At 41.6% G+C, this 14,199-nt stretch overlaps 1 protein-coding gene across 1 annotated transcript in view; it reads left to right on the top strand.

Moving 5' to 3' along the window:
* The first annotated feature begins 382 nt into the window (after positions 1–382).
* BTBD3 (BTB domain containing 3) overlaps positions 383–14,199 on the top strand; it is a 38,884-nt gene continuing 25,067 nt past the window's right edge. Inside the window, exon 1 of the mRNA XM_059705543.1 lies at positions 383–520. The gene's annotated coding sequence lies outside the window, so the exon portion shown is untranslated. The remainder of the gene's footprint in view (positions 521–14,199) is intronic.

Raw genomic sequence — 14,199 nt, 5'->3', positions numbered from 1 at the left:
AGGGAGGGCTGGAATCAGTTCCGGAAATGTAATCCCTAACCCAAATGTAATGGGTTCCCCAATATCAGAGGATGCCCTGTATCCTGCCAAAGTAGATGCTCAATAAATGTTCAACACATCAATGAATGAACCAGATTAGGAAACTTCAGTTGGTGGGACAAGGGCAAACTTGCCTCTTAGTGAGGAGAGACTCCTGGCCCTTTCTACCTTCATCCTTTTTATTGGTTGAGGGTCCAAGCCCATTTTGCACCTCCACTTCTCCCAAGGGACAGGCAGTGCGCATGCCCTGTATCCATAGCCGCCTTTGGGAACACCGCCCGCTTGGCTCCGCCCCCACCCCGCGCTCGAGCGCGCGCGCGCGGCCCCGCGGAGCGTGCCCTGCGTGCGGGTGCCCGCTGAGCCCGCCGGGCGCTAGATTCCCGAGTGCCCGGGCCAGGGCCTCAGGAGTGGGCACCGGGCCGGAGCGGCCCGCAGCGAGCAGTGCAGGCGGCAGCGCCGGAGGCGAAGATAAACGCGAATGGTGAGTCAGGGCGCCGCCGGCGAGCGGGCGGGTACCTCCGCGCGTGCGCGGCGCCGGACCGCCCGGCTCGGGGCGCGCTCCCGGCCTCGGCCGGAGGGGCCAAGCGCGGTTGGGTCGGGACGCGGCTGCGGCCGGCGATGGGCTCGGGGTTCCGGGGGCGCCTGGAAGACCTGCCCGGGCTTTCGAGGCTCCGGCCGCGCGCGCACGCGCCTGCTTCTCTAAGGCTTTCCGGCGGGACAGTGCGGGCCCCGCGCGGGGGCCGGCGCCCAGCTCCAGGCGCTGGGCCAGCTGCACCCCGGGCGCCCCGGGGAGGGGAGAGGCGAGCCCCCGGCTCCGGCCGGCCGGGCTCCCGCGGAGCGCGTCGTCCCCGAGGTGGCGGCGGTCCAGCGAGGGGGCGCGGCCGGGTAGCCTGGGCGCCGAGCAGGTGGCGGGGGCCGCGACCCTCGCCCGGGAGGGAAAGTGAGCAAACTTCCCTCCAGGAACTTTATGGAGCGAGTTGCAGGGACCGACGCCCAGTCCCGGTCGTCGCAGCGCCCCGGCTCATGCTGGTGGGATCCTGGGGCTTCGGTGTCTTTCTGGTCCTGGAGCTGGCCCACCAGGCGCTTAGCGGCATTCATGGCTCATTTCGCTGTTAAAACAGGAAAAAAATGAGTTTGGTGTTTTGGTAAGAAGGATATTTGCTCTCTTGGGAAGAAAGGACTGAAACTGTCCGGTCTTTGTATCTCAAAGAAAGTATTGTTAGGGCATGCTGGGGACTCCTGTTTATGAAGCAGCCTATTGTCCTGTGTGCTTGGAAAAAGCCAGCGAATTCTATTATTAGCCTGAAAAAGACAACGGGAGATAATTGTGCTTTCTTTTTCTTTTCTTGTTAAAAATAGTCTCGGCAGTCTCGCCAAATCCTGGAATCCAGTAGTCCCCAAAACTGGCTCCACAAGGGAATGTCTTGGGAGTTTTAAAACTCCGTGCTCAGTTCACGCCCCACGTTAATTAAACTCGATGTGTATTTTAAAGATCCCCGGATAACTCCTGGATGCCACAGTGTGGGAACCGCCGGTTTCATAGAAGGAAATCAAGATGTTAGTTTCACCAAGTGTTGAGTTCGTAGTTGGTGAGATGAAACTCGATAGCTTCGTTTTCCATGGACAGAAACTCACAAAGGGCGGTTTGTTTCCCACTAGGGATGGAGGGGAGCGTCTCCACTGTTTCAAACTTTAGCTGAACTACAACCTGACTCCGGCGGCGTCCGGAACTTTGTTCTGCCGGCTGTTTTGAATTTTCTGTGGGGTTACCAAGCCCACGCTCTCTGGCCCCTGAGAAAGCCAAAGGGTTTCCTCTTCTTTTAACCCTCTCTGTACCTCCTTCTCTTCTCCCTCCCCCCACTCTCCTCTTTTTACTATCCCCAGCCTCCGGGAGGATCCTCTCCCAGGCTGTCCTGGCTTTAAAGGGTTATTTGGGGTTCTCCTAGCAACGGGGTCTCCAGGGGAAGTGGGCGGGTCCGTGCCTTTGGGTGCCTGAGTAGGGCTACCTTTTCTGAAGATTTTGAATCCCCATTTTCAGTTCTTGATCTCAGCGCAGGTAAGGGTGAGTGATACAGTTCCAGGTTTGTTTGTGTGTTTTTTTCTCCTAAGTAATTACAGCATTATTTAATAATCCTCTCATATGAGGTGATGCTGCTGGCGGCTGTGTTGTCCTTTGATTATTCATGCGCCCCCCCCCCCCCCCCCCCCCCCGTCTTTGCTCCGAAAACTTGTTTAACAAAGTTCCAAAATAAAGTGGGAACAATAAAACAAAACCAAAACGACACACACAAAACCAGTCCTCCTGCGGGGCACACAAACCTAAGAATTGTATCATCATTTGTCGAAAGTCCTAAAACCTTACAGTTAAGAAATTTTTAAAAGTGAAATATAATCCTACAGCCATGCAAAAAATCCTTTGATAATTTGTGGCCAAAAAAAAATAGTCAAATGTCAATATCAGCCTTTAATTTGTTTTGTTCCTAGAAAGTACTTTGCCATGATTCTTTACAAAAAGTTAAACCACTTGTCATGTTACACTTTAAAGTAACAAAGGAAAGGCACAGTTTACAAAATCGCCCACTCCTTTTCTTCCCCAAGGCGCACACATCCAAACAAAGATGCATTTTAAAAATATTAATTCTTTTATGCTCAAGACAGATATTTGGTAGTCATCTAATTGTAGTTTGCCTTGCAAGAACTGTTCTGAACAAAATAGCATAAAAATATGTCACTCGTGTCAGGCTTTTTTGTTTTTTTGAAACCCTTTTAACTTTACTGTGTAAATGATCACAATTCAATCAGTGAATTCCCAAGTGCTTTTGGTAGTCCAGTGATTTGGAGCATGTATGGGATGTTGAAGAGTTTGTTTCTTGCTAATATCTCTTGTTTTATGTGCTAGTTAAATTTCAGTTAACTCGGCTATCAAGCAAGTTATATAAGGCTCATTTTTCCAGTTTCACTCTGAGAAAAGAATAATGATGGAAAATACTCTTATTTGCTGGACCCTGTTCAGCAGTATTGCCAAATTGCTAAGATAGTAACCTCTCACCTGATCTTTCCTGTTTTCATTGCTTGTTTAAAAATTGAGACCTTCTAAGCAGGCACAGTTACGAATTTCTATTGTTTCTATGCTTTTAAACATTTTATTTTATTTATTTTTATTGCTTAAAGTATTACAAAGGGTATTACATATGTGTCCTTTTGCTTTTAAACATTTTAAAGTAAAAAGCAATTATCCGTATTGTAGACATTTTCCAGAAATATCCCCCCCCAAAAAAAACCCACACACACACAAAAGATTAAGAAAGTAAAAACCACAATCACATTACCCAGAAATAAACCTACTGCTCATTAGATGAAGTTCTTCCTTTTGTCCCTTTTTATTTGTGTGCACAGACATACTTTTAAATATTGCCCCTCCACTTAATATCTTACAGATTTCCTATGCCTTTAACTCTTACTTGAAAATACAATTTTTAATGATGGATATGCCCAAGTTTAACTTGCTTTCTGTTGTTTGACATATATCCATTTTTAGTAGTTGAGAATATGGTATTAAACACTGGTTGCAAATCCTAGCTTGACTACTTCCAATCTCAGTGACCTTAATTATGTCATTGCATTTCCTTATGATTGCTTAGAATGAAGGTGATAAAGGTGGCCACAATGGAATGAAGGAAGGTCCTCAACAGTCTGACGCAGGAGGTCCTCTCAGAAAGTAATAGACTTGCAGGCAGAGCTGGGCTAAATACCCTTGTCTGAAAGTCTCAGTGTGTCTGACTTGTTTGGGTTGGATTTAAAGAGAAGAATTCCTCAGGCAGGGGTGAAGTCTTTTATGGCTTGAGGTATGTTGCCAAATTGCTTATGCCTAGATACACTGATTCCCTTTAGCATAGAATGATCTTCCCATGATGCCCACATCTCAATGTTAAATCTTTCCTAATTTTCTATCAAATATGTAGTCGTCTTCTTTTTTTTTTTTTTTTTTTTGGTAGATAGTGAAATTAGTTTTTTGTTTTACCTTTTGAGAGTTTATTCACGTACTTTGCCCATTTTACTCTTATCTGATGACTTTTATAAATGATTTTAAATAGTTTTATATAAAGAGTATTGTGCCTTTATCATATTTGAAGTGATTACCCCCCTCTCCCCCCGGGTCATAAGTTGTCTTTTACTTTACAGTGTTTTCCAAACAACATAATATTTTTATTTTTATACAGTCAGCTCTCTATATCATGTCCTTTATGATTTTTCCTTGTGAACGTTTGTGTTTGGAAAACCCAGAGGTGAAGTGAGTGAAACAAAATTTTGGAAATATATTAGTTTTTACATTTAATTCTATATTAGTATATTGATATGATTTGTCTTACACCACCTTCTACCCCTCCCCCCTCCCCTTCCCCAGCTAGCCAATTCTATCAGCACCCTTTGTTACATACAGTCCATCCTTTCCTCACTGGTTAGTAGTCTTTCCTTAATTATATTTTAAGATCTTAACTAGCTATGGAGTCTATTCTGTTTTATGCCTTATGCATCAATGCATTGATTTCTAATCTTAATCAATGCCAGATCTTTTTTTGTTTGTGTGTTTGTTTTTAATTTAAATTCTTTATTGTTTAAAGTATTACATAAGTCTCCTTTTTCCCCCATTGACCTCTCCCCGGCCACCCCCCACCCCAGCACATGCCCCCCTCCAGCACATGCCCACCCCCAAGGGCAAGCCCCCACTGCCCATGTCTGTGTCCATTGGTTATGCTAATACGCATGCATACAAGTCCTTCGGTTGATCTCTCCCCCTCCATCCCCCTCCTCTGCCTGCTCTCTGCGGTTAGACTGTCTGTTCAGTGCTACCTTGTCTCTGGATTTGTTTTTGTTCATCAGCTTATGTTGATCATTATATCCACACTAGGGGCCCGGTGCACGAAATTCGTGCACTGGGTGTGGGGGGGGGGGGCGGGGGGAGTGTCCCTCAGCCCAGCCTGCCCCCTCTCACATACTGGGAGCCCTCAGGCGTTGACCCCCATCACCCTCCAATCGCAGGATCGGCCCCTTGCCCAGGCCTGACGCCTCCGCCAGAGGCATAGACCCCCATCACCCTCCGATCGCCTGATCGGCCCCTTGACCAGGCCTGAGGCCTCTGGCTGAGGTGTCCGGCCCGGGCAGCGGGGACCCGCAGCTGCAGCGGCCCCGCGATCGTGGGCTCCGCTTTAGGCCCAGGCAAGGGACCCCTAGCTCCTGGGACTGCCAGCTTCGACCGTGCCCAGCTCCCATCGCTGGCTCCACCCCTACTTCCTGCTATCACTGGCCAGGGCGGAAAAGGCACCTGATTCTCCCATCATGGCTGGGGGGCAGGGCAAAGGCGGCCCCAGGGCCGCCTTTGCCCTGCCCCCCAGCTCTTAGCTCCCCCCTGGGTTTCCGATCACTGTCAGTGGCAGGGGGCTTCTTCCTGCTTTCCCTTTCACCTCCCTGCATTGAGCCTACATATGCAAATTAACCGCCATCTTGTTGGAAGTTAACTGCCAATCTTAGTTGGCAGTTAACTGCCAATCATAGTTGGCAGTTAACTGCCAATCATAGTTGGCAGTTAATTTGCATATAGCCCTGATTAGCCAATGAAAAGGGTATCGTCGTACGCCAATTACCATTTTTCTCTTTTATTAGATAGGATATGAGTGAGATCATGTGATATTTATCTTTCTCCCGCTGGCTTATTTCGCTTAGCATAATGCTCTCCAGGTTCATCCATGCTGTTGCAAATGGTAAAGGTTCCTTCTTTTTTATAGCAGTGTAGTATTCCATTGTGTAGCTGTACCACGGTTTTTTAATTCACTCATCTGCTGATGGGCACTTACGCTGTTTCCAAATCTTAGCTATTGTAAATTGTGCTGCTATGAACATAGGGGTGCATATATCCTTTCTAATTGGTGTTTCTGATTTCTTGATATATATTTGTATAAGTGGGATCACTGGGCCAAATGGCAGTTCCATTTTTAATTTTTTGAGAAAACGCCATACTGTTCTCCACAGTGGCTGCACCAGTCTGCATTCCCAGCAGTGCAAGAGGGTTCCTTATCCTCTGCATCCTCTCCAACACGTGTAGTCGTTTGTTGATTTGTTGATGATAGCCATTCTGACAGGTGTGAGATGGTACCTCGTTGTTTTGATTTGCCTCTCTCGGATGACATTGACGTGTAGTCAAGTCAGTCTCTTCAATAAATGGTGTTGGGAAAATTGGACAAATACATGCAAAAAAAAAATGAAACTAGACCACCAACTTACACCATACACAAAAATAAACTCTAAATGGATAAAGGACATAAACGTAAGAGGGGAAACCATAAAAATCTTAGAAGAAGCCATAGGCACCAAAATAGCAGACATTTGTTGTAGCAATATTTTTACCGATACAGCTCCTAGGGCAGTGATGGCGAACCTTTTGAGCTCGGCGTGTCAGCATTTTGAAAAACCCTAACTTAACTCTGATGCCGTGTCACATATAGAAATTTTTTGATATTTTCAACCATAGTAAAACAAAGATTTATATTTTTGATATTTATTTTATATATTTAAATGCCATTTAACAAAGAAAAGTCAACCAAAAAAATGAGTTCGCGTGTCACCTCTGACACGCATTTCATAGGTTCGCCATCACTGTCTAGGGCAGGGGTGGGCAAACTTTTTGACTCAAGGGCCACAATGGGTTCTTAAACTGGACCGGAGGGCCGGAACAAAAGCATGGATGGAGTGTTTGTGTGAACTAATATAAATTCAAAGTAAACATCATTACATAAAAGGGTACGGTCTTTTTTTGTTTTAGTTTTATTCATTTCAAACGGGCCAGATCCGGCCCGCGGGCCGTAGTTCTCCCACGGCTGGTCTAGGGCAATGGAAACCAAGGAGAAAATAAACAAATGGGACTACATCAAAATAAAAAGCTTCTGCACAGCGAAAGAAACCATCAACAAAACAACAAGAAAGCCCACTGCATGGGAGAACATACTTTCCAATGTCATCTTCGATAAGGGTTTCATCTCCAAAATTTATAGGGAACTCATACAACTTAACAAAAGGAAGATAAACAATCCAATAAAAAAAATGGGCAAAGGACCTAAATAGACACTTTTTGAAAGAGGACATACAGAAGGCCAAGAGACATGAAAACATGCTCAATGCCAGATCTTTTTAACGTAGATTTAGAATATATAGAAATACCTGGTAGAGCAAATTACACTATTCTTTTTAAAAAATCATAATGACATACATCTGCCCTTAGTTAAGATTATTGTCTTGCTATCATGAATATATTCATGAAGTTTAAATCTAAGAATACTGAAAGAGAGGCATCAGTCTGGAATGTTAGCAGTCCCTTTGTATAGTCACTCTGGGGAAAGTTCCCATGCTCTCACGGTTCAAAGATTTACCTGTTTTATCTACTCTCCCCAGAATCAATGTTCAGTCTGGCTGGGCCCTGGGACTGTCAGCCAGAGCTCACCAGTGATGAGTTGGACAGGGCATCCAGGGATGTAGGTCTTCTCAAACAGCCTTTACTAACCTTTTATGAGCTCACCACCCTTTCACCGCCAGTTTTTGAGCAATCTGGAGTGCTTCTCAGCTTTCCTCAGACAGTATAGTGTTTCATTCACTCTTTCAGGTCTGCTAAGTTGCTACTTGTCCTTTGCTTTCCACTTCCATGATTATGTTTCAAGTCCTTGGGTCTCTGTCTTCTAGAAAGATCTCTTTACTGCCATTTCAGTGGAGTTTAGAGAGTGGATGTATTGATATACCTACCATTTTCATTTGGAAGACTCTGCCGATAAATGCTTAGAACTAAGAAATGCCCAATTATGTTGTATTTTTACTCTTTGGCAAGGACTGTCGCTTACATGTAGTGTAGTCAGTGTTTCTGTTAAGGGACGTAAAAGCTTATTCAACTTGTCTCTCCTAGCAGAGGTATATATGCCTCTTTTTTTTTTTTTTTTCCCATCGAAGTTCTAGTATTCCCTGTTAGGGTTCTTAGGTATTTATGACTCTGTTGTTGTTGTAATGCATTCTTCATATTGGCTATTTGCTGGTGTAAATGGTTGTCGATTTTTGTATATCTATTTTATAGCTGGCTCTCATTCTAAGAGCTTTGTGGTTTATTCTTTTGGGGTTCTAGTTATATAATCAATTGCAGATAATGACACTTGTGTCTACTTCCTAATAATTATACCTTTTATTTTGGTTTTCATGGCTGGCTGCACTAGTGTTAGCATTTTGGAACATAATCAAATAATAATGGCAATAATGTACCAAATTGTGGTGTTCTTTATTTTAATAGGAAAAACAGTGGTATAATATTGGCTCTTGGTTTTATCATAACACCTCATGAGGACCAAATAAATCTGTCTTTTTATTTCCAGTTTACATAGAGGTATTTTTATTTTTTAATGGACAGGAATTGAATATTGGCAAATTGCTCTTAGCATCTGAAGTTTATCCCTGTATTTCCTGCTGATTTGAGTCCCAAATAGTAAACTAGAGTAAATCCTTCCTTTTGGATAAGTCTTTAGAAAAACAAATTCAGTTCATGAGAAAGTTGAAAGATAACACATTCAGTGCATAATCATGTTCTCTGAGGTGAAGGTATGCTGGGATACAGTCACAGGGCTTTTTCAAAAGAAAATACTCCAAGTTGCTAAATTCAACAGTCAGTTCTCTATCTGTACCTGTTAGTAGCATTGGATATAATGGGTCATTCCCTCTTCTTTATGACATGCTTTCTTCATTCAATTTTGAGAATACCACAACTTTCCTGCTTTTCCTCCTATACCACTGGCCCACTGGTTTCTTTTCAGTTCTGAGTTTCTTAAAATTTGTGTTGTTTTTTTCTCACCAACCTATTATTTGGGAATACTTCAAGGCTCAGTTCTTGCGTAACAGTTGTCCCAGTTGTAAGACTTTCATAAAATGTATGTTGCTGCTTAAGACTCCCAGATGTGTATTCCCAACTCCAGGCGCACATACCTAACTACTTTTTTGGCTTCTTCACTTGCGCATGTAAAAGATGCCTCAGTTTTAATAAGACTGAACCTGGAAAGTTCCGATCTTTCTCTGTAAACCTGTTCTCCCTGTGACCTGCTCTAATTTGGCTCCATTTTTTTCAGCTTATTCAGTCAAGAACCTTGAAATCCTCCTGATTTTTCTTTTTCTCTCCATTATTCTTTTTCTCTCCCGCTCTACATGCAGGCTGTCAGCAAATCCTGCTGTTTTATCTTCAAAATATTTCCAAAATCTTGTCTTCAAATAAATTCAGGAGTTCAACCTTTTCCCCACCTCTGCTCTTAGCTAGTACCTTTGTCCTAGTCTCCAGGACCTCTTGCCTGGATTACTGCCATGGCCTCTTCTTTCTCCTCTTCTGGCTTCCCTTTAATCTGTTATCAGTGTAACAACCAGAGTGTCTTTTTTTTTTTTTTTAAAGAGAACATAAATCAGATTACACTTAAAATCCTCAATGGCATTCCATGTCACTAAGAATAAAAGTCAGATTTTTCATAAAAGTTCACAGAGCAGATACTATCCAGTTACCAGTAATTCTGACCTCTTTCCCTCCCTCTCAGATGTTCTCCATTCCAGGCATCCTTACTTACCTCCTTGCTCATCTTGGAACAGGTCAGTCATGTTCCCATTGTTTTATCTTTGTGCTCGGTTTTCCAATTTGCATATTTTCAAAAACATATATCTTCTCCTCTGATACATTTTTTGGCCAGTTCTCTCACCTCCTTTGAGTCTTCACTAAAATAGCACCATGTCAGTGAGGTCTGTCCTGATAAAACTTGTAAGCTTCGCCTTGTGTCCTCGGAATACTCCACTTTTTCCACGGCATCTATTACTTTCTAAATTACTATATGACTTATTTGTTTGTTTCTGGTGAGTTGTCTTTTTCTCCCTCTTCTAGGCTATAAGTTCCATGTCTGCTCATTAATGTGTTCCAAGTGTCTGGTACGTAGAAGTTGCTCAGTAAATATTTTTGAATGAATAAATGTAGGCTGCCTTCTTCTCCCCATCTCTGACCCATGAATTTCTCATAAAGCAGTCTAATGCTTTGGCATCTGTGGATCCAACATAGGTTATTTAGCATCCCACCAGCAAGGGAGAAATTCCAGAACATGTAACATTTATAATGGAAATAATACATAGAGTGGTTGTGAGGATTGAATAAGATGCTGTCTGTAAAGTGCTAAACTGTGCCAGTGTATAGGAGAAAGTCACTTAACTGTCAGAAAAGCCTAGCCAGTTATCTTGGTTCACGTCTGAATGACATGAATCTACATGTTATTGTAGAACATGTTCTCTTAGGATTTCAGTTTTTAATCAAGGGTGGGCAGTGGCCTCATATTGGGAACTTTTCAAATTTATGGCTGAGCCCCCTGGTAAATATCAGTGATGTACTGTTACAATATTTATTCTTTAACCAATCTGTTAAAGTGGAATGTAGTAACCATTTGTTTTCTCCTTTTGTACTTTCTTACTGTTCAGGACATCTCTTCATCTCTCATGTCCTCTTTAATCCTTTTTTTCTTCTGAGGTTCTAGCTCAGGGGTCCTCAAACTAAGGCCCGCGGGCCACATGCGGCCCGCCGAAAACATTTATACGGCCCGCCGGGTGTTTTTGCCACCGCTGTGTGCATAGGAATTTGTTCATAGTTTTTTTTTTTTTTAAACTATAGTCCGGCCCTCCAACGGTCTGAGGGACAGTGAACTGGCCCCCTGTTTAAAAAGTCTGAAGTAAGTTCTTTTAAGCTGATTTTGAAACATTTTAGAGCCACAGAGAATCATATAACTGTACATGGAACTAAATCCACAAAATCTAAGACACTCAGTTCTTTACCTTCAATTTCCCAGACAGGAGTACATTGTAGTCTCCCCATAGCAATCATTTTAAAGTTTTGCTTACAGTGTTTCTAGAGTTTCCTTTTGTGTCCAGGTCCCAGAATATCTCAAAAACATCAGACTTCCTTTCCTTCTCTTTTAATAGAGCAAGAAATGTTTGCATAGTTTGTACTGTTACAGTCACTGCTCAAGTAAGTGGTATTGGTGTGCAAGAAAAAGATGATTATTAGAGATCATGTAAGCATAGAGGGTAAACCAAAGATGTACCTCTATAAATGCATAAACCCAATAATAGCTGCTATGTAAAAGCACAAAAATATGAAAATTTCCACTTTTTTCCTCTCAAGTCATATCTAGTTTCCTTTTTTTTTTTAATCTACTTAATTTTTCAGTAATAGCACGAATGGGGAAAAAGTAGATTTATAGTTCATATGGAAAACTAACACAAGAATAAACTCTATTTAGCATATTCACAACTGTAAACCTACTTTTGACCCACCCTGTGTATCAGCAAGAGTGTTCCTACATTCAGTTAGAAGGTATAAACATTTCAGTCATGGTTACCATACAGCACCACTCTTCTGAATGCATTACACTAGAGTTTGCCTTGCCTTTGAAACGATTAGCATTGTATCTGGGTTTTGTTATGGTGAAGACTCTTTTGCAAATATCACTGTTACAACCTATTTTATTTGAACACTTTACAGTCAGTTCTATTGGTCAAAGCTGAATGGAAAGCACTGACCTGCATTTCTGCTGCTGTTTAGGCTATTAATGGATAGCCCAGTTAGAATATACACCTTGTTTTTATAGTTCTATACCTGGTTTGGGGACCTGTGTAAGTATTTGTTTTGTATGTAGATTTTTTTTTAATTAACATCTTTCTTATATTCATCCAGTTTTTTGTAAGTAGTTATCTTGCCTACCCTGCACCAGCAAATATGCCTGCTTTATCGTGAGGGACTAATTTTGGCCTTCAGCTATTATTATACTTCAGGTGTCTGGATAGACCAGGGATGGATATATATATATATATATATATATATATATATATATATATATATATATCCATATATATAGACTAGCTCACTAGCACCTATTTTCATACCTTTTGTTCATGGAAAATGTAGTGAAAAGTTGGCTGTAATTGTCAAACTACATTCAGATATGTTATTGGAAGGGCTTATTCAGAAATGATCTACAGTCCTAGTTCTTAACTAAGGTTACAACAGGCATCTCTTCCCAAATAACCTTATTGTCAACATTAAAAAGGTGAGAAGCTACTCAGTAGCACCTCCTGCTCAAGATGCAGGTTTAGGCTCCAAACAGCTGTTGCTAGCTACATACACCCCTTTCTCTTGCACAGCCTTCCACCCACTCCAGAGTGCTCCCTCCCTCTACCCTCTCCTGTGGCCTCCGGAGACAGAGTGAGTGCTAGGAGCTGGCACCCATCTGCTGGAGACTGGGCAGCAGCTGTGGAGGAAGAGTACACAAGTACAGTCATTTCTGATGCCTACATCTACCCCTCCTCCAGGTGGTTCAGCACATTTTCATAAACACTGTAGAAATTCTTTATGTGAATTAGATTTTGTACCTAATTTAATGCTATTCAACAAGTATTTCTGTGGGACCTATGGTATTAGCCCATACTTACCTGAAAGTCTGGGTTACTTTATTAATCTTGTCAGTGCCATGAAAGATTCCTCAAAGTGCCAGAATTGATCCTGAAATTTTGGTTAGCATATCTCTTGTCATGTACTTAAAATCATCACCAGGCAATGATATACTTTTACCAGGTGGGTGTTGGATAGGGATGCCAACATACAGTGGTGTTTGGGTTCGGTTCTAGGAAAATCAGATGCTCAAAATGGGGACAGCCTGTATTTTGATTTTACAGTCTTTCTAAAATAATACATAATTATTGAGTGTAAAGTAATTATGAGGATAACAATCCTGTTGACATGCACACCCCCTAAAATCTTTTTAAGAATGAAGCTGAGAATGTGTTTCAACACCAGCTCTTTATTAAAATGAAAAGTTCCTGTTGATAGATTAAATATTTCTTTTGTCTGGACTTCTGCAAAATCCTAACCTAAACTTTATTTCCAACAAACTCTTTTCTAGTACTTAGTAGAAAGATTTTGATGTTATATAATATCAAATACTGTACTATATAGAACTAGTATATAGGAAGGTGTTAAAATGATATGGATAGGTTCTACCTACTATGCCTCTCTTAAGTGAAGGAAAAAGTGAACAACACATTCTTTAAATGTTGGCAGCTCTGCTTGGGAAACAGCAGACGTTGCTGTGGAAATGTGATACAGGAGAAAGTAAATTATCAAAGAGAAATATTTGCTTTTTTGCTGGTTTATGTGACGTTTCTAGGGACATTTGTCTTATCGATGTCCATTTAAATTTTTCTCAAGATCTTCAAAAGAAGGTGTCATCCATTGCTATATCTTAACACCTGTGTTCTGTGAATTTTCTGAGATTGGGGCAAAGCTAAGATATTAAACAGTGTCATAGGACAAATAGAATTTAATTTTTGTGATAGAGATTGTCATGTTTCTCCATTCTGTCTGTCTAATGTACACAAAACTCTTTGTAATGAATGGTTGAGAATTATGCTTTGAGAATTAGTTATTGTTTACTAGAAGGGTAAAACCAAAAAGCAGATATTTTGATCACTTACACTTTTTATATTTTTTTTAAAAAAAATTTTATATATCTATTTTATTGATTTTTTCAAAGAGGAAGGGAGAGGGATAGAGAGTTAGAAACATCGATCAGCTGCCTCCTGCACACTCCCGACTGGGGATGTGCCTGCAACCAAGGTACATGCCCTTGACCGGACTCGAACCTGGAACCCTTGAGTCCGCAGGCCGACGCTCTATCCATTGAGCCAAACCAGTTAGGGCGACTTTTTATATTTTTTAAAAGTCTAGTGGCCTACCACCAATCACACAATGAAATTCAAAACCTCCTATAATATCAGTGGTTCTCATATTTTTTGGTCTCAGGACTCTTATACTCTTTTAAGTATTTTGAGAAGCCCAGAGAGCTTTTATTATATCTATTGCTATTTACTAGAATAGAAGTGAAAACAAAAAAAAAACTTTAAATATTTACTTATTTGTTTAAAAATAAACAAACATTGTTTTGAAGAAAATTCGGCTTTACCCAAATGAGTAGCTGGAAAAGGAAGGGGTATTTTAATAGCTTTTTCAGATAATTGTGGTTATTATTTGATATTTCATCAAAACTTGAATAGCAGTTTCTTAAAGGT

Source organism: Myotis daubentonii, chromosome 8, assembly GCF_963259705.1.
Source record: "Myotis daubentonii chromosome 8, mMyoDau2.1, whole genome shotgun sequence".
NCBI classification, from domain to species: Eukaryota; Metazoa; Chordata; class Mammalia; order Chiroptera; family Vespertilionidae; genus Myotis; species Myotis daubentonii.
Note: the sequence above shows the minus strand (reverse complement) of the source record. Positions and strands in the feature narration are given on the sequence as shown.